The sequence below is a fragment of the Lontra canadensis genome, unplaced genomic scaffold (assembly GCF_010015895.1).
Source record: "Lontra canadensis isolate GAN:19392208 unplaced genomic scaffold, GSC_riverotter_1.0 scaffold76, whole genome shotgun sequence".
Classification (NCBI taxonomy): domain Eukaryota; kingdom Metazoa; phylum Chordata; class Mammalia; order Carnivora; family Mustelidae; genus Lontra; species Lontra canadensis.
This window is the reverse complement of record NW_022631070.1, coordinates 1,842,296-1,861,241: the sequence shown is the minus strand read 5'-3', so window position 1 is coordinate 1,861,241 and position 18,946 is coordinate 1,842,296.

Here is an 18,946-nt window from a genome sequence, read left to right as displayed (position 1 = left end):
GCTTGAATAATCTTCAAGTTCATGGTTTCTGACTTTGCTGCAATTTAAATAACTCTTAAGTGATGTGACTTTCCCCACTTTCCATTGATATTATGACCTACTGATGATCATGTTTCTGGTAGTAGCGAAAAGTCAGGTAGACTGTAGTTTATCGAGACTGTTATTATGTATGTTTTATCATTGGCTGTGATACTGAAGGAAAAATATGAGGAAAGATAAGATCCCTCAGAACAGAATGAAAGATCCAGCTAGTTTTGTAAGATTACATCGTTTGAGAAGATAGCTATCTGCGGAATATTTACTAATTGGACAGTTCTGTGGTGAGAGATTTAAAGGGCATACTTAAATTTAAATAAGAGGTACACAGGAAGGGTGTGAGTCTTAAAGAGAGAGAGAGAGAGAGAGCTAAAAGATCAAAGCAAGAGAAAGAAAGGATCATTTAGATGAAGGATTCCAAATGATTGAATGTCACCTCCCGGAAATGGAGCTAAAACTCAGTGACAGTATGACCTCTTCATTTCGCTTACCTCCAGATCACCTAATTCATCATCAGTTTCTTTTTAGCCTCAAAAATGTTTATTTTTTCCTTTAAAAATTCCTCACAGTCATGTTCACATTCCCGACGCATACCAGCATCTGACGTACTGCATAATGCAAGTTTCTCATAACGGACTTCACTAGTCTTAAGACTTCAGAACCAGCACCGCTATTGTTTCCAAATACATCTCTCTAAATTTCAAATCCAATATATCATTGCCTCTATTTTTTAATATTGATAGCTCTCTCTCTGCCTTTTCCTCTTCTTCCCCTTCCCATTTACCTATGTTTCCCTTCTTTGAAATTCACTCCTAAGGCCATTAGGTGTAACCCAACAAGATAAGGATGCCTCGGTGGGGGCAGTGATGAAGATGGGGCAATGGAACAGCCAGCCCTGCCCCTCCACAATGCGGGGTGCTGGAGACTGAGCAGTCAGGGTCTTGTTAGCACTGTGTGGCATCTCTCTACCCATGTCAGAGCCTAGCAGGATGAGAAAAGCATTCATGCGGAGTGTGGGGAGGCCGGCCAAGGGAGAGATGTGTGAGGCAGGGCGCGGTGAGGAGGGAATCTGTGCTGGGCTGGAGGTCAGGGGAGAGCCTTTTACCCAATGTTGGAACAAGGTATGGAAGGTGACGCTGGGGAAGGCTGCCCATCACAGAGATTTGGAGCCCAAGAAGGGTGATGAGGGCTTCCTTAACAGGGACCTATTTCTGAGCCTGGGCAGGGTAAGGGGGATATCACCCACCATGGGTGGTGGTGGCACACTCAGGGTGCTGGAGGCAGAGCAGGGTAAAAGAAGACACTGATAGGGCTGGCAATTGTATGACAAAAAGAGATCAGTGTATGTAGGAAGAATAATTGAATAAATAAATATGATGACAGTCATGCTTATCAGTCTCAGAGAATAGAACCCCAAATAGAGAAAGGGGAAAGAAGAAAAACAAACAGAATGAGCCAATTGGGAATTGAAGATGTTGGTGTACACTCAACCTGTATGGGTTGACCCAGAATACAGATGTAAATGTTGAGTATGTGTAAAGTATGTGTAAAAGTATGTGTAAAAATGTGTGTATGCATATATGCCTCTATGTACACAGATACATCTGTCCACTGAGAGAGTCTGGGAGCAGAAGCACTACGATGGCAGTGAGCTGACTTAGTGCTTGGATCTTGATTAATAAGTATCATTCTTCCCTAAGAAGAACCTGGCTGATTCCAGGTATGGGGAAGAGAAATTACAAGATCTCAGAATATCTTGTTTCTAAAACTTAGGAGGTATGTGCTCAAAGAATGGCAATAACAAGTAAAAAGACACAGAGGCCAGCTTGTAGGGGATCCCACCAATTAAATATAGGACAGCCTGAGCATCAAAATAATAAGAAGAAATTATAACCCACAGATTAAAATAGGACTCTGGGGAAGAAATTAAAATTTGATAAGGAATGGGAAATGCACATGTCTACAAATACACCTTCATACAAAAAATCAATTATGTAGGAATGAAAAAGAAACTTTATGATAGACAAGTCTAGCAGACACCACCTAGGTGGAGTAATCAAACTTAATATTATCAGTCCGGGGACTTGTGAGAAAATTGTGTGCCACATTGTATGACACCACGAGAAGTCCTGTTATAACTTTATAAAATTCCTCTCAAAGCTGCATACCCTGAAAAAAGTCCTGAAGAGACATCAGGGAGAACCCAGGTAAGAAACGTACTATGCAGTAACTAGCCCATATTCTTCAAAAGTGCTAAGTTCAAGGAAATAAAAATAAACCAGACCCAAACAAAACAAAAACAACTAAGGACCTATTCCAAACTGAATGAATCTAAAAGAAATGACAACTAAATATAGTACATCATCCTGGGCATGGTCCCTTTGCTATAAAGAGCACTGACAAAATTTGGATGGGAAGTGAAGAGTAGATGGTGGTCATGTATTAATGTTAATTTTTTATTGTTCTGGTTGCATTTTCAGAATACCCTTGTTTGTAAAAAATACAGTTCAAGTATTCAGAAATATGTATTTTTAAAAAGATGGTTTTAATGACACTAAAGCATGTGTCAGTCACAGGTAATGGCCTAAATTCCTTTTTTAAACTTTACACACGCACACACACACACACACACACATACATCCTACTCTCCTATCCAGACCACGTATCTTATAATAACACTTGGGTTTTGCACATGCAGTCTTACCTGATTTTCTTCTGTTCTGCTTGGAAATCTCTTGCTTATTAGGATACCACTTAGTGGTAATGTATTGTATAAAAACTTGTATGACTCCACTAGGCACGTTACATTATTCTCTCCCTAGTACAATATATTCTTCTTCTTTAAAAATTCACAGTTAACCTGGAGCACCTGGGTAGCTCAGTGGGTTAGGTGTCTACCTTTGGTTCAGGTTGTGATCTCAGAATCCTGAGATGGAGCCCCTCCCTGCTCAATGGGGAGTCTGCTTTCCCTCTTACCCTTCCCCTTCCCCTGGTCATACTCTCTCTCTCTTTTAAATAAATAGATAAAAATATTTAAAAAAAGAGAAAGCAGTTAACCCTGCTTTGCATTTTAATGATTTGTTGATGATACTTATTTCTCCTCTAGAATGTAAGGAATTTTATTATTATTATTATTGACATATTGTTAAATTTCCAGGACTCATTTCCCATAATATCCGACGGTAGTAGGTGCTCAAATATATTTTGAATAAATGAATGAATATTCTCTGTCAACTGTAGGTGTTTTGTATGTCACAGCTATCAGCCTGTCTTTTTGTGACAGTAATATTTTAATTAGGTAAGCATGTCGATATGCTGCAGAACAAAATTATGGATGTCAAAAAGCTTTTTAACATAGATGATATTTTATACTTCATTTTAACATTTTCTGCTTGAATCACAAAGAAATCTGCTGCTTTGTCTCCTGACCTGCTGCCACCAGCTACCCCCTTCTCAGGGTCCCTTTCTAAACCACAAATAAATCAAGAGATCTCAGTGTCCCCTCTGCAACCACCCTGCAGTTGCAGAGATCAGGGGTTCTTAGACTCAAGCATGTATCACAGTCACCTGGAGGGTTTGTTAAAAAATGAGTGTCTGGGCCCCAACCCCAGAGTTTCTGTTCCAGTAGATCTGGGCTGGGACCCAACAATGTGCATTTCTAATAAGTTCACAGTGGGTACAATGCTGCTGTCTTGGTGACCACCGTTGGAGAACCACCAGTCTAGGTTTTTCCCCACAACCATGAGGTCAGCTAATTCTGACCATAACCCATATCATGAATCCTCTTGGTCCTCTGCTCCAGCAGGTCAGTCATATTTTCCCAAGCAGTCTTTCCAACTGGGTATGCAGAGGTGACAGACACTGTACAGTATCTCCACTCCAACATCATTTCCAGATTATTCCACCAAGCTCTGGGTTAATCCCATGACAGACTTCCCAGTTCCTCCACCTAAGTTATTGTCTGACTGGATAAAACTCAGTTCTCCTTTCCACATCCACTCCTCCATAACCCACTCTAGGAGAGGCTGGTCTTCTTCCCTCAGGCCCAGTATCTTAGTTTCCAGTGAGGTTGTTGCATCCCAGCAATTGTGCCCTTATATTCTTGTATGAATCTTTGTTCCTTTAAAGCTCAAGACTTCTCTTCCTTTCCAGCTTGATCATCTATCTACCACCTCTTCAAATATTGAAGACTTTGGGTTACATTCTTCCTCTCCACTGAAGTAGAGCTCTCCTAGCAGGAGACTTCAGTGCCTAAGTATTATGGTGGCTTCTCATCTCCATCAACTCCTCAATTCCAAAGACACTTTCCCCTATTTTATTTAAAAGAGTCCTGCCCAAAGCAAGACTCTGAACCTTCTCATCTCCGAAATTTTAAATCATGCATTCCATTCTCCAATAATCATCTATCTTGTAATATAACTCATTTACACTTAGAATAATGTGTACTAATTCTTCTATTGTCTTCTCATAGAGAAGAATTAAAGGGCTTCACCATTTTATTTACCACCCCCCATCCCTACACACATCCTGTTTATTGGGCACCTGGTTCTTTTTCTTCCCTCTGTAGAAAATGCCAAATTCTCACTTTCTTAGTAAAAAAGGTATTTTGCCTCCACCCTGCTCCTTGGATTTCACCTTCTACAATCTAGTGTATCTATATTACTGGTGAAGTCCTTTCTGTTCTTTATTATCAACCCTCCCTCTCTAACTGTATCCTCCTGTCATTATACATGTTTCAGACCCTGTAGCATTACAAATAATATCCCCTCAGGAATCTCTATTCTTTGTCTAGCTGTTATCTTTCCTTTCTTATGCCTCATATTTACACATCTTACATAAACTCTCTACATTTGCTCTCACCTTTCTTTCACATCTTCAAACTCTGTAATGCACTGTAGCCCTCAGCACATGGCACGATACCCACTCTTTCCAAGGTTAAGAAGTAGTACGAACTAGGTCACCCTCTCCCGGTTCTTCTCTTTCCTCCTCTCCTTGGTAGACCTCTTCCTCCTTCTGTCACTTATGCGCAATCAGTGGAGCAGTACCTAAACCTTCTCTTATTACCTTATTCGCTACAATGCTCCATTGTTTCCTGCAAATATTGGGATGAGGGTGTATATTAGATGAGTCCCTATTGGACAATCAGAAAAAAAATTGTTATTTTCAGACAAACTGAGAAGATTTAACATTCTAAAAACTGTACTTCCCAAAAAGGAAAAAAATAATTGGGACTTGCTAGTTGTTCCAGTCTGGAGAAATTCTGTTTTTTAATTGAATTGTTTATTGTAATGATTGGCATGGTTGAGTTCATACCTATTATTGTGCTTCTGCTTTCTGTTTGTTCTAGCACACATTTTTTTGTACTCCTGTTTCTTCTTTTCTTTTTAGTTGTCGATTGATAATTTTTAAAGTGTTCTTTCTTTTTTTAAAAAATTTCCTCTATTGGTTATTTGGGTCTATTTTTAATGGGTGCTCCAGGGATTCAAAATACATCCTTAAATTATTAGCATACGCTCAGATTTGATACAGTACCACTTCATCTAAAATATACAACAATAGAATTTCAATTACTCCCAATCCTTTGTGTGATTTGTCATACTCTGTCACTGGATATATACTAAACCCAGAATGTGATGTGTGTTATGTTTAACAGTTCCTTGTCTCTTCAAAAGTTAAAAAGTCAGTTTTTAATATTTACCCACCTATTTGCCATTTTAGGTGTCCCTCATTCCTTCATATTCATCAGGGTCTCTTCTATTATCACTTTTTTTTTTTAACCAGAATAATGTCCTTTAGAATTTCTCATAGTGAAGATCTGCTAGTGACAAATTATTTCAGTTTTTGTTTGCCTAAAAACTTGTTTATTTCACAATCATATCTGAAAGACATTTTGCCAGATGTAAAATTCTAGGACAGCTGGTTTTATTTTTCCTGTTAGCACTTTTGAAATCTCATTGCAATATCCTATGGTGTCCATTTTTTTCCTAGTAAAAGTCACCATTTGTTTCATTTTACTGTTTACCTGTAATATGTGTAGGTATGCTTTTTGCTTTTTATGTGTTTGTACTTAAGATTTGTTGAATTTCTGAAATCTACAAGGTAATATTTTTTTAACCTAGTTTCAAGAAATTTTGGTATATATATGTATATATATTTCCCCCATTATCTCTCTCCTATTCTTTTGCTATTCTTGTTTTTCACATTAGACCTTGTAATGTTGTTATACAGATTCCTGAGGCTCTGTTCATTTTTCTTCTGCTCTCCCACTTTTTAACATTCTCATTTCTGATTATGTAATTTCTACTTATTTGTTTCATGTTCATTGATCCTTTCTTCCATGGTTCTCATCAGTTTTTAGGTTTCCCTAGTTTATTTTTTATTTCAGTTATTTACATTTTAATTCTAGAATTTCTGTTCCATCTTTTCTTTATTGTTTGCCATTCTCTGCTATAATTCCCAGTCTACTTTTTCACCCTATACTTTCCTTTATATCTTTGAACATATTTCTAATCACTCCCTTAAAATCCTCATCTACAAATTCCACCTGAGGTTAAGTTTATTTTACCAGGTTTGTTCATCCAACCTTCCTTCCTTCCTTGATTATAGACAACTGTGTCTTGCTCTTTTGCTATCCTTTAATTTCTTTTGATCTAACTTGAACATTATACTTGGAAAATGAGCATGCCAGAGCTATGTTGTCTTTCATTAAAGGATGCTGAGTTTTGTTCTTATAGTTTATTAAATTATTTTTTAATCCTGTGACTCTTTAGTATATTTATTTTTAGGGAAGATCTATTTTGGCTTTGTGGTTAGTCCTATCACACGGCTCTTCTATCTCTGCTCACCTCCCAGTTCTGCTGCAGCCTATCATTACTAGGCTTCCAAAAGTCACCATTTGCATGTCGCAGGACACCGGTGGGAAATCTACACTAAGAATTCCATAGTCCCTCTTTTGTGCAGATCGCCCATGCCAGGGTCCTGCCTCATCAATAATTCTAATTGTTTCAACTGCCTAAATTCTGTACTCTGATCACGGCTCCCTCAGTGCAGTAAGATCATCATGTTCTGGTTGGGCTCCGCCATCCTCTGCCGGAGTCGGGAAGATACCCCAGGTATAAAGCCAGATCACAGATGAAACATACTGCATGCGTTGTCCTTCTTCTCAGAATTAGTCTTGTTCTGCAGGAAAATAGTTACTTTATATATTTTGTCCAGACTGAGAGAAATTAATCCTATCAGGTTGGGTTGCAGAAATCTGCGTTGGATTTTAAACTTCATTTGCTCTGTTACACCTGGTGCACAGTTTTTGCAGGTTTAACCTTTTTTTTTTTTTTTTTTTTGGTAATTTTATCAGTTTGATAAAATGACTTTGCTATCTGGATTGTCTTTGCCACATTCCATTAGAAATTGCCAATTATTATTTTAATTATTTATTTATTTTTAAAAGTTGACAGTATGGTAACAACAGTATTATTTTCCATGCATTTGTAGAAAATGGAATTCAATGGGTATAAAAATTTGTTTTCCAATCTTTTTACTCAAAAGACTGTGGATATTTTCCCTTCGTATTTTCTTTTCAATTTTAATGATGTATAAAAGTCTGAGAGACCTGCCTAATTTTGTTTCCATGAATGTAACCTGCTTTTGCTACCTTGGCATTGATAGGATTCTTTCTTTGATTCTTTAAATATTTTTTCTAAAGATACCTGGCTACGTGCCAGTTTATTGGTTTTTCTTGGCAAATGATAACTCTTATCAATCTTCACACACAAATATTTCTTTGAGTTAGGAAATATTGTATCCATTAGCTCTTTGACTACTGCATCTTCTCAAATGTGTTTTGTCATACCTTGTAAGCAAATATAAAATCTTTATATGTCGGTTCTTCTTGTTTTGTCCTTCATAAGTATTGTTTCTCTGTCACTGCTTTTCTGTACATTCTGATTCAAGTTTTTGGTGAATCAGTCATGTTATTAACAATTATCCGTGTAGATCTTTGTTATACAACTGACTTATTTCCTTCCAAATCTTCAGCATACCTTTCCATCTCCTCCTTCATTTCAACCTGATGACTTTGCAGGTCCGTTTTTTATCTGCAGTTCGTTGGTGGTGTAGTTTTGAACAAAAGTAGTTTACTTTCTCATAGATAGAAAGTGAAAATACAAAGGCACATTAGAAACTAGTGAATTAATATTATAAGGTTAATGAACATGCACAGGTCCTTAAATCCTTAAGTAATGGACACAATAAGGAGAAAAACTTAGGTATGTTTGCTGTCACAAAAAGTAGATGTAGAGAGCTGACGTTTAACCAAATGGAAGAAAAGTTGCCGGTGACATTGTTCAGAGGATGCTTCAGTGTGTATTGCCTTGACATCTGGACCTCTTCACATTTTAAGCATTGGTACAGCCAAGTAATGCTTATGGCCAGACTGATTTAAAAAAAAAAAAAAGGAAACTCTGAATAAAGCAAGGGTTTAAGTGGACAACCCGTATGTGGTCAAAAGCTCTATTGTGCTGATTTTTTTTTTTTTTTATGTTCAAGTTGTGTGGGTTACAGTACCCAGTTACTCAGTCAAACACTAATTGAGGTGTTACTGCGGATATAATTAAAATTAAACCAATTGTCTTGGAATAAGTAAGAGCATCCTGGATAATCCTTATGGACATGATTCAATCCGTTAAAATGCCTTAAAACCTAAGCAGAAGCTTCCCCAAGAAAAAGAAATTCAGTCTGCGGGCAGTAAGTTTCTACCCATGTCTGCCAGTTTGAGTCTGCTCAGAGATATTCATTCCCTCATCCCCTTCCTGGTGGCCTTGCCGTGTTTGTGTGTGTGTGTGTGTGTGTGTGTAGAGAGAGAGAGAGAGAGAGAGATAATCAGTTAGGGTCCAACCAGAGAGGTAGAGAATATATCCAGGGCTGTGCCTGATCCATCTATCTTGAGGGAAGTGCTTTGGAGGAAGTGTTTTGATTTTTGGTATGATTAGATTTTGGGGAGACATGGGAAGAGTTGTTCTGCAGATAGTCACCGATGTTATGAAAAGAAAACTGGGGTTGATGATGAAAGGATTAAATTACATCTACATTCTCGAGAGATTCCTAGGGGCTGCATTTATTGTTTCTCTACCTGATTTTGGTGGATCCAGTGTAAAGAGTACAGTGGATGGGTCTACAAATTGGCCTCAAGCCCCCTCTTGGCCTTGTACTGCACAAAATGTTGCTATATGGGAGCAGGACTGTATATTACAACATAATACTGCTTATTTAAAATGGTAATGCATCACGAAATAGCTGTCATCTGACATAGGAAAGAAATACCACTTTTAATCTTATAAACAATATGGAAAATGACAGTTTCTTGATAGTTTTTCCCATTGAGCCATTTATGAAACTATCTGACCCATCGATAATAGTCTATTTAGGTTCGTTAACCTAAAATTTCATTCATGAGGCATAGTGGAATGAGCTTGAAAATTGTATGTTAATTATTGAAATATGAGTTTCTATAAGCTCATTAATTTTCAGAAGTTGTTTAGAAACCCTCAGGGGTTCCATTAACCCCATGCTGTAACCACATTCTGCGGGCAGAGAGTAGAGATTAAGAAGACTACTTCTATTTATGTAATTTAGAGATTTGGGGTCAGTCTTGAGTTTGAAGTCCAACTCCACTGTTTATTATCAGTCTGAACTATGTAGAAAAACTCTGCCAGGGTACCATCATCTGCAAAATGCAAGAAATATTTATAGAATCAAGTGCGGTGTGGACTAAATACAATAGAAACAATGCTTTAAAAGAAGTGAAATTTATCTCTTGTGTTATTTTATGGGAATTTTGTAAGCTTTTATTTACAAATGAAAAGCCTTTCCTCTAGTTCTAAATTATATTTATCTATGAAGATCTTTATTATGTCACAGATCAGAGTTTTTCCTGTGATAGTCTTTTTCTAATGATTCTCTAATGGTTTTTCTAATGATTCTAATGACAATGAGGATATTTATGCTTATATATAGTACACATATGTGTATATTTGTGAGTATATATTGTATATATATGTTTGTGTATTTGAATCTTATATATAGTGTGTGACTACATATATAGAGTACTTAAAAGTTATAGCAACACAGCTCAATATGTTTTTAGGCTTGCCTAGTCAAACTCTGGAGAAAAGAAGATTGATTGAAAGGAAGAAAGAGAGTGAATAGAGAAATTACCATAATGTTGATTTTGAGAAAAAATCTTAGGTAAATTAGTGATATAATAATAGTAATTTGTTTTATGGCCTCTATAAGCCAAAAAGAAACCCATTTCTCTTGTTGTCATTAGGATTCTCATGAATAAATTTCAGTAATATTCTAGAAGATGTCAAGATGTGCCATTTCCCCTTGAGAATTAACTTTATAGGTTGGCATCATAGGGATTTGCTTGTTCTGCCTAATTGAAAAATTCCAAGCCTATTTTTAAGCTCTTTATTTAAGACAAAGGATATGTGTCTATTAGAATATCCAGGTATGTTGTATTAAGGAACAGCCTCAAAATATCAGTGGCTTAAAACACTAAAAATGTATTTCTTGCTCTTGCTGTCCGGTCTCATGCCTAGTCTCCAGGACAAAGAGCCTCTGTCTCTCTCCCTGTCTCCCTGTCATTTGGGGACTCTCTATCATTCCTCCCTATTAACCTGTAAATATGTACAATCTCTGACCTACGAGTAGATAAGATGGAGAATTATCGTCAGTGCCCTCATCTCATTGTGAAGACAAGTCACACAGTCACTTAATCTCAGGGTTTCAGGGAATCATGATCCTGTGTGTCTGCAGAGAAAAGTCAGCAGAGTTGCTGACTCTCGCTACGGACTCCTATGAAGACCAGTCTTGCATCTTCAGTGTCATCACAGACCAGTAGAACAGGCAGCGTGGGATTAGATAAGCCTGTTATTTGTGTAATATTCAACACTTTGTTTTATTCTCTGTGATTTCAGGTGCAGTGATGCTTTGTTTCATCTAGCAATGGCTTCTTTTTTAAGATTTACTTATTTATTTGAGAGAGAAAGGTGGGGAGTGGGGGGTAAGGCAGAGGAAGAGGGAGAGAAATCCTCAAGCAGACTCCCCGGTGAGCATGGAGCTAGATGCGGGGCTCCATCCCAGGACCCTGAGATCATGACCTGAGCTGAAACCAAGAGTTGGATGTCCAAATGACTGAGCCACCCAGGCGCCCCTCATCTAGTAATGACTTCTGAACAAAATTACCATTTACTTTTTCCCTGGAGGCCTTATGACTGAATTTTTTAAAGTTTTATTAAGCTCAGATGAGTGATTCTAAGTATAATTGTTACCATTTTGTTTCATACTTAAAAGTTATTCAACCCTGAGTCAAAGTAGCAGACAAAATGTATGAACTGGAACACACAGAAGGTATACTGGACCTTCACTTCATTCTGCTAATAGGAAAAAGTCTCTCTCTCTTGTGTGTGTGTGTTTTCCAGTCTGCACTGTCACTAAATACCAGAAACTGCCAAAGTATATTCTAATTTCTAGATACTATATTTTTTGGACAGTATTAGAGAAAAAAAAGAAATCTCAGACTTTCCAAAACTTTTGCCAAAACTTTGAGGTGTCAACTTAGTTGACAGAAATCTAGTTTACCTAAGTGCTTTTTATATGGAGGATAACATTTTATTACCTAAAGTGTCATTATCATGCAGAAAGCAGAAGGAAGTGAATCACAGGCTTATTTGTAACAATGTATACCTTTGAAGTGATAACATTGTTTTCTCTGAATGCTTAACCTTGTAGTTTATACCATTTCAGTCACTGAGAACAGATATGAAATCTAGTTAATTGAGGTATATATTTGTTCATAAGAAGTATGAAAGCCTCTAATAAAATGACTGTGAGCCCTCTTTCCCACAAAATCAAATATAAACACTTTTGTTTTTGGGTCATCCTGTGTGATAAGGAATTTTATAAGGTAGCAGAGAATTGTGTCTATCTCAGGTAAGAGAATTGAAACTAAGGAATGATACTCTGATTTACTTACAGTTCATGGCTATGTAAAGCCAATTGCTGTACCTTTTGGAAAATACAGACTCCAAGGATCTGGTTCCTGATTTCAAATTTAGGAAAGCCTCAATGTCTGATGTTAATATTCTTTATTCTTCATTCTATTAAAGGAAACAGTATTTCTAGGGACATCTGGGTGTCTTGGTCAGTTAAGCATCCACCTTCAGCTCAGGTCATGATCTTTGGTTCCTGGGATGGAGCCCAGAAACCGGCTCCTTGCTCAGCGGGGAGCCTGCTTCTCCCTCTGCCTGCTGCTCCCCCTGCTCGTGCTCTCTCTCTCTCTCTCTGTGCCAAATAAATAAATAAATAATCAATCTTAACCGAGGAGGAAAAAAAAAAAAAAGAAAAAGAAAAAGAAAACAATATTTCCAAAAAGAGGAGAGGCTGGAGCACCTGGCTGTATTTGCCAAATATCTTTTAATATATGAAAATAATTATATGCCAGTGCTATTGCTTTTATGCCGATTTCTTCTTTTTTCATATTTACAAGTGACATTCATTCTCAATCATTTGAAAATCTTCTGAATCACTCATGCATTAATTTTCGAATGAAGCTCTCTTATATACTCAGGCTCTGGGTATAAATCAGATCAGGAATTTTATGTTTTATTTTTGAAACCAGCTGAATCTTTGTACTCTACCAGTCTTTGAAGTGGATCTTTGTGTAGTCTTTCAATGATAGGAAAGCAGTGGACCTCGGATTTAAGGAGTGGTGGTAACAAGATCAATTAGAAAGGCACCATTGCTTCTTTGTTCTAGATGGAATATATTTTCCAAAGTCATCCCACACCGCAAAGGCATCTCTGAGTCTTTGTCCATTTATTCAGAGAGGCAACATGGCTCAGTGGTCTGAAATAACGGGCTAGAAGATCAAGGACTGTGAGTTCTGGTGTTACATAGAAAAAAAAAAAGAAAAGAAGGAAAAGTGCTGCTTGGGCTTTTGAGATGCCTTTAAAGTGCTTCTTTAATATTGTGTTCCATTTGTTCTTTCCTTTCTTTTTACTGTTCAGGTGGCATTTATCCTATGGGTCATGGATACAAAAGTAAAAGTCAAGGCTGTCCCGATGCCTAAGAGACACCATAGGAACAGGTAGAGATGGATCTTGCAGAGACAGCGGCTTCCTTCTTTTTTGATTAACACCTCGAAGATTCTCAAAATAGTTGAAAATAAGTATTGGTGTAATAGAAGGGATGGGATGCAATTAAGGATTGAGGCTCAGAAAGCTGCGTTAATGCAAAAGGAGGCTATAGGGATATTTATATAATGTCCACTGAAAATGGGACATGAGGGTCTGCCCCAATTAAGATGTCCATTTCCTTCCATATTTCTCTATTACTGCCAGAATAAATCATTCCAATATCAGGTTCCTTTTTCAGATCATATGTAAATTTTAGTGTGTTCTGCTGAGTTATATTTGTAATCATACATCTTTTTTTTTTTTCTCTTTCATGCCGGATGTGGGCTTTCAACATTCTAAATTTCATGAAATTAAAAGTGAGGAAGCTATTCAGTAATGGCATAAATTGAAACAGAGCCAAATAAATGCTGTGTAGAAATAAGCTTCAACGGTTTCTGACAGATCAGAGTTGGATTTACTACTCCACTTTACAAGGCAAAGCCAGTATAAGGCACTCCTTCCACCAACAATTTCTTCAGAGAGTGGAAATTATTTACAGAACCACAATCTGCATCTACCAAAGATTTTCTTGCCGTTGCTTTTAAGGGCCTCCTTTATGACCCTACAACATAATTAAATTCAGTTACAGTCACGTATATTTATCTGTCCTAGACTAATAATGAGTTTTTATTTTAGAGGATCCATAGTAAGATTTCTGATGTGATTTAAGTGTTATACGTGGTGAGGAAGAATTCTATTTTGTACATATGCTAGAAATTGCCAATAAGAGCTTCATCAGTGCAACACGCTATATTTTAAAAGGTAAAGTCTGTTTTTGCGGCTCAGTCTGTTTTTCAGTTCCAAAACAGGTGATCTTTTAATGTCAAAAAAAATTCTAATCTGAAATAATTTAGGAACCGGAAGCAACAGAAAATAGATGTGTCACAGAAGGATAAACACCATGATGAACATGTTTGTTTCAGCCTTCCTTGGGAAAAAGAATGAATGTGTGTAATTAAATGATGCATAAGTTTTATTTACTTGGTGTCCTGTCACGGTGAAATCATAACAAGTTTCTCAGCTTGGAAATTTTCTTAAATGTGCTAAATTCTTCACTTTTGCCTTATCAGAATAAATGTCCTACTTGTGTTAGTAATAGTTCACAAACAAATGTAGTGCAGGCTTATAAAATTTCAACATTTTGGCTGTTTTTGATCAGCGAACAGCCATTGTGGAACAGGCTGTCTAGCATGTTCATGGTTGATTTCTTTTTCAGAAGTCTTAAAGCATAAAAATTATTTTTATGAACAATTTTAAAACTGCAAACACTTCCATAGCTACAAAACAAGTTACGTTTCTTGGAAATGCTGAAGTCATGAATCTTGATTTTGAAATTCATAGAAGTTTTATAAAACGGCAAAGTTTTAAATGAATTCTTGTTAATCAAGTAATTCTATGTGGTTTAGGCCAATGTTCCCTTCACAGGATAAAAAAAAAATCATTAATGATAAAAAATATTTTTAAACTAGTAAGCACTCAGTAAGTGTTAATTCTCTCCTTAGATTAATCATTTTCTAATCCAATAATTTTCCAAATGTAGTAATTTCGTTGCAACATCCCTGATAGGCATCTTGGAAATTAAAAGCATTCTATCTCAATCGTGTTTTAGAAATGGGAAAACCATTTAGAAATGGTGCTATTGAAGTGATTAGACCAAGATTACATAGTTAAGAACTAATAAAGCACCAGAATCTAGGGTTGTTGTTTTTTTGTTTTGTTTTGTTTTTTATATGAAATCCACAGTGTTATTTTCAAAATCAGACAATGCTTTTCTTTTGTCTGTTTCTTTAAATAGCATTAAAATAACTGAAAGGAGCCTATTGGAGAGAATGCAACCAAATAGAAACAATGTTCTATGTTTCATTTTTTATTATAAAAGACATGCATTTCCCTTCTCAACATTTGACAAGAAATGTCTTTGTTCTGAGGCTGCTTGCCATTCAGGTATACACACATTCACACACATACACATGCACAGGACTCTAGCGTAGCATTCTGTACTTAAGCTCATCACACCTCCTTCCCTTCTGCTCTCTGTCCCGTCTCTACTCCACAATGCTTCCAGCTTAATCTTCTAGAATAAAAACCTGACCATGTTTCTCCTCCAATGAAAATTCTTTCAGTGTCTCATAGATGACATACAAAATCTTTTCTGACAAGCCCATTACCCTGCTGTTGAGCCAAACTTTGTTCCAATCTCTCCTTGATTCCCTTTAAAGAGATGTTTATTTTGGAATAAGTTTAGATTTACATAAATTTGCAATGATAGTGCAAGTTCTCATAGACCCCCTCACCCAATTCGCCCCAAGGTAAACATCTTCCATGCCATGGTTAACCATAGTTAACAGAATGAGGAAGCCAGCATTGGTACATGACTCTTAACCAAACTCCAGATATTATTCAGATTGTGCTGGTTGTCACCTAATGTCGTTTCCTATTCCTGGATTCACCCCCAGGATACTACAATACACTGCATCATCCTCTCTAGTCACTTCTGGTCTATGACAGTTTCTCAGTCTTTCTACTTTGTCTTGACCTTGATAGTTTTTGAATGCTAGTCAGGTATTTTGTAGAATGCCCCTTAATTTGGGTTTATCTGATGTTTCCCTCATGATTACACTGGGGTTATTATAGGTTTGGCGGGGAAAGCGTCAGAGAGATGAAGTCTCTCTCTCATCCATCGTCCATCACGGGAGTGCGTGATATCAAAATGACTTCCTTAACCTTGGTGACTTGGAAAAGGTAGTGTTAGAAAGCTTTCTTCCTGGGAAGTTACTTTTTTTTTTTTTTTTTTTTCCTTTCCGTACTCTATTTGGAAGTGAACCTGGTCATACTCAAGAACGTTGGGAAGGGAGTTTTTTAAATTCTGTCTCCTGGAGAGGGAAATCTCTACAAATACCATTTGGAACTCTTCACATATACTTGTGTCATACCTTGAGGTATAACCTAATACTATGTAATTTGTTTTATTGTTTGAAGTGTTCCATCTTTGGCCATTGGAGCTTTTTCTGGCTGGTGAAGGTATACCTTTCAGATACTCCACGCTTATCTTGTGCGCTTCCTACCCTAGCCCTGAAATCATCCTCTTCTCCAAGAAGTTTTAGGTTGTTTTCTAGGGAAATGGAGTTTAGTCCTTGAACTGCTTACTCCCAATTTGTAACATTCCGTCTCAGCACTCACATGTGGTATTTGTTTGTGCTACACTCCACTTCGTAAGTGTTCCCACAAAGCAGTTAACATTTTCATAGCATTTTCAAATCTAACGAGATATTCTGTCAGAATTTCCCACTGTGTAGAAAATGTCTGCCGAGACACTAAAAGGACCAAGGTGCCCTGCATTTTAAAGTCAGAGGACTTCCAAGGATTGGTTCTCATTGAGGATCAGGCATATACCCATAGCTGTCTAACTGCAAGTTGCAAGGACAGGCCCATAACCAAATTACTCAACTTCCCAGGCAACAGAAGAAGAACCTGCAAATAGGGGGGAAACAATTAGAATTACTAGAGCACATAAAAATGTTTTCTTTCCTCCTGGATATTCCCTTTTCTCTCCCTAAAGCCAGGTTAAGGGAAGTCAAAGAGGATCCCTTGTGATGTTTGGGCATATCTAAAAGAAGAAACTGTGGCTGACTTCTCTTCTGTGCTTTCCCCACATACTCCCCCTTTTTACTTTCTAAAAGCACCCCCCAAAAACTTGTTTTTTTGGCAAGGTACTCGTCCCCTGAGTATGAATCATGATGGTTCTAGGCCGGTGTGTCATTTCTTTCCCATTTGCCAGTGATGAGCCTACGGGTGGTCCTGTGACTTAGTCATGTGATGCAAGGACTCCGTGGGCCTCAGGGGCTCCCTGACAAAAGTAAACACTGCACAAGAAGGTCCTTTGGTCCCCTTCTATTGCAGATCGTTTCAAATGGATGCTTTTGTGTACGAGCACAATGCCTCGTCCTGAGTCTTGCAACTTGGGTAATCATCATAAATATAAAAGTAAAATTTGTAAAAAAAAGTGATAAAAGATATCTAGTTGCTTATTGATATTTTGAGTCCACAGGCCTCTGAACATACTGTTAGGCAAACAGTGAATGTTAGAATCATTATCAGTGGGAGGTTCTGATTAATTTAGGTCACTATAGAGGCATTGAGAGCTTTTCCCCTGGCTGAATGTTTGCTGAGCTATAGAACCTTCAGACCTCCCTTGGTACTGCTTCCCAAGCAGGGATTCGTTGGAGAGAGTTCACGGAGTCCAGGAGTATGTCCAATTGTCTTGTGCAGTCCCTTCCATGCCTCTTCAATGCTTGACACGTGTGTCCTGGAGATGGAGAGTATAGTTGTACATACAGGGCAATCCCTTTTCTGGTCCACAGACTTCTGAATGAATGAGATCTACTGTAGCATCCCATGATGCAGGGCTTGAGGGAACTGTCATATCTTGGATCTGGGAGGGCTGTGAGCATCCTCCTCACTCCATTCCAGTATTCTCTGGTCCTCCAAGTGTGAACAACAGGGCCTCATCTCTTCCTTGGGCTCCACACAGGGGAACCCAGAGGTACAGATGAGTGTGGGACATAGGGATACTCAGATGACTGCTCTGTCCAAGATGGCAAACCCAAGCTGGACAGCAGACCAGGAATGTGAGCTGCTGTAGGGGCAGAGGGAGTTAATGCTGCTTCTCTGAGGAGGAGTTCCTCAGCAATGGAGACGCACAGTGAGGGTGAATGGCTGGCCCCCAAAATCAGACACATACCACCTACCTGGAGACAATTCCTACAGCAGGGGCCATCAGCGCCAGATGGAACCAGCCAGACTAGCAGAGTCAGTTACATAAGGGGGCCTCTGCCACCCAGCTGTCCGCCACATACTCTTGCTGTCACACCAAGTCTGGGAGCATAGCTCCAGGCTGAGCTCAGGAAAGAGAAGAGCTGTGCTCTAAGCCGATTATCACACTATCTAAGTGACAAGACTGAGTGGCGATATATCAATAAATGATTACACTTGGCATATTTCTTTTCCCGCCAGACTGTTCACTTTCTGCAGTGAGGAACCATATTTTTTGTTTTATATCTATAGCCTCTTTTAAAGACTTCTCAACCTGGGATGTGGGGAGTGGTGGTGGTGGTGGTTCTTCCTCCTCTACAGTGTTGAGAAATGAGTAGTTTTTGCTTTGGGGTGTTTTGTATGTTTGTCTGTTTTTGGTTTTGTTCCTTTGGTTGTCACTATGACTAAGGAATGCTGAAGGCATTTAGTTGGTGGGAACCAATAATGAATTCTAAATGGCCTGCAAGATAGTGCTCCATAGTAGAGAGATGACTGACTGACTGACTGACTGAATGAATGAATGATGAATGAATGAATGAGTTTATTAGTTATATAATAAATGTAATCAAAATTTTTTCGAACAATGGAAAACATGGCTTCCAGGACAAATGAAAAGGGATTTTCTTTAAAGATTTTATTTATTTATTTGACAGAGAGAGAGGTTACAAGTAGGCAGAGAGGCAGGCAGAGAGAGAGAGGGGGAAGCAGGCTCCCTGCTGAGTAGAGAACCCAATGCAGGGCTCGATCCCAGGACCCTGAGATCATGACCTGAGCCGAAGACAGAGGTTCAACCCACTGAGGCACCCAGGCGCCCAAAGAAAAGGGATTTTAAAGTCTTTAAAACTCAAGCATTAATATAAAAA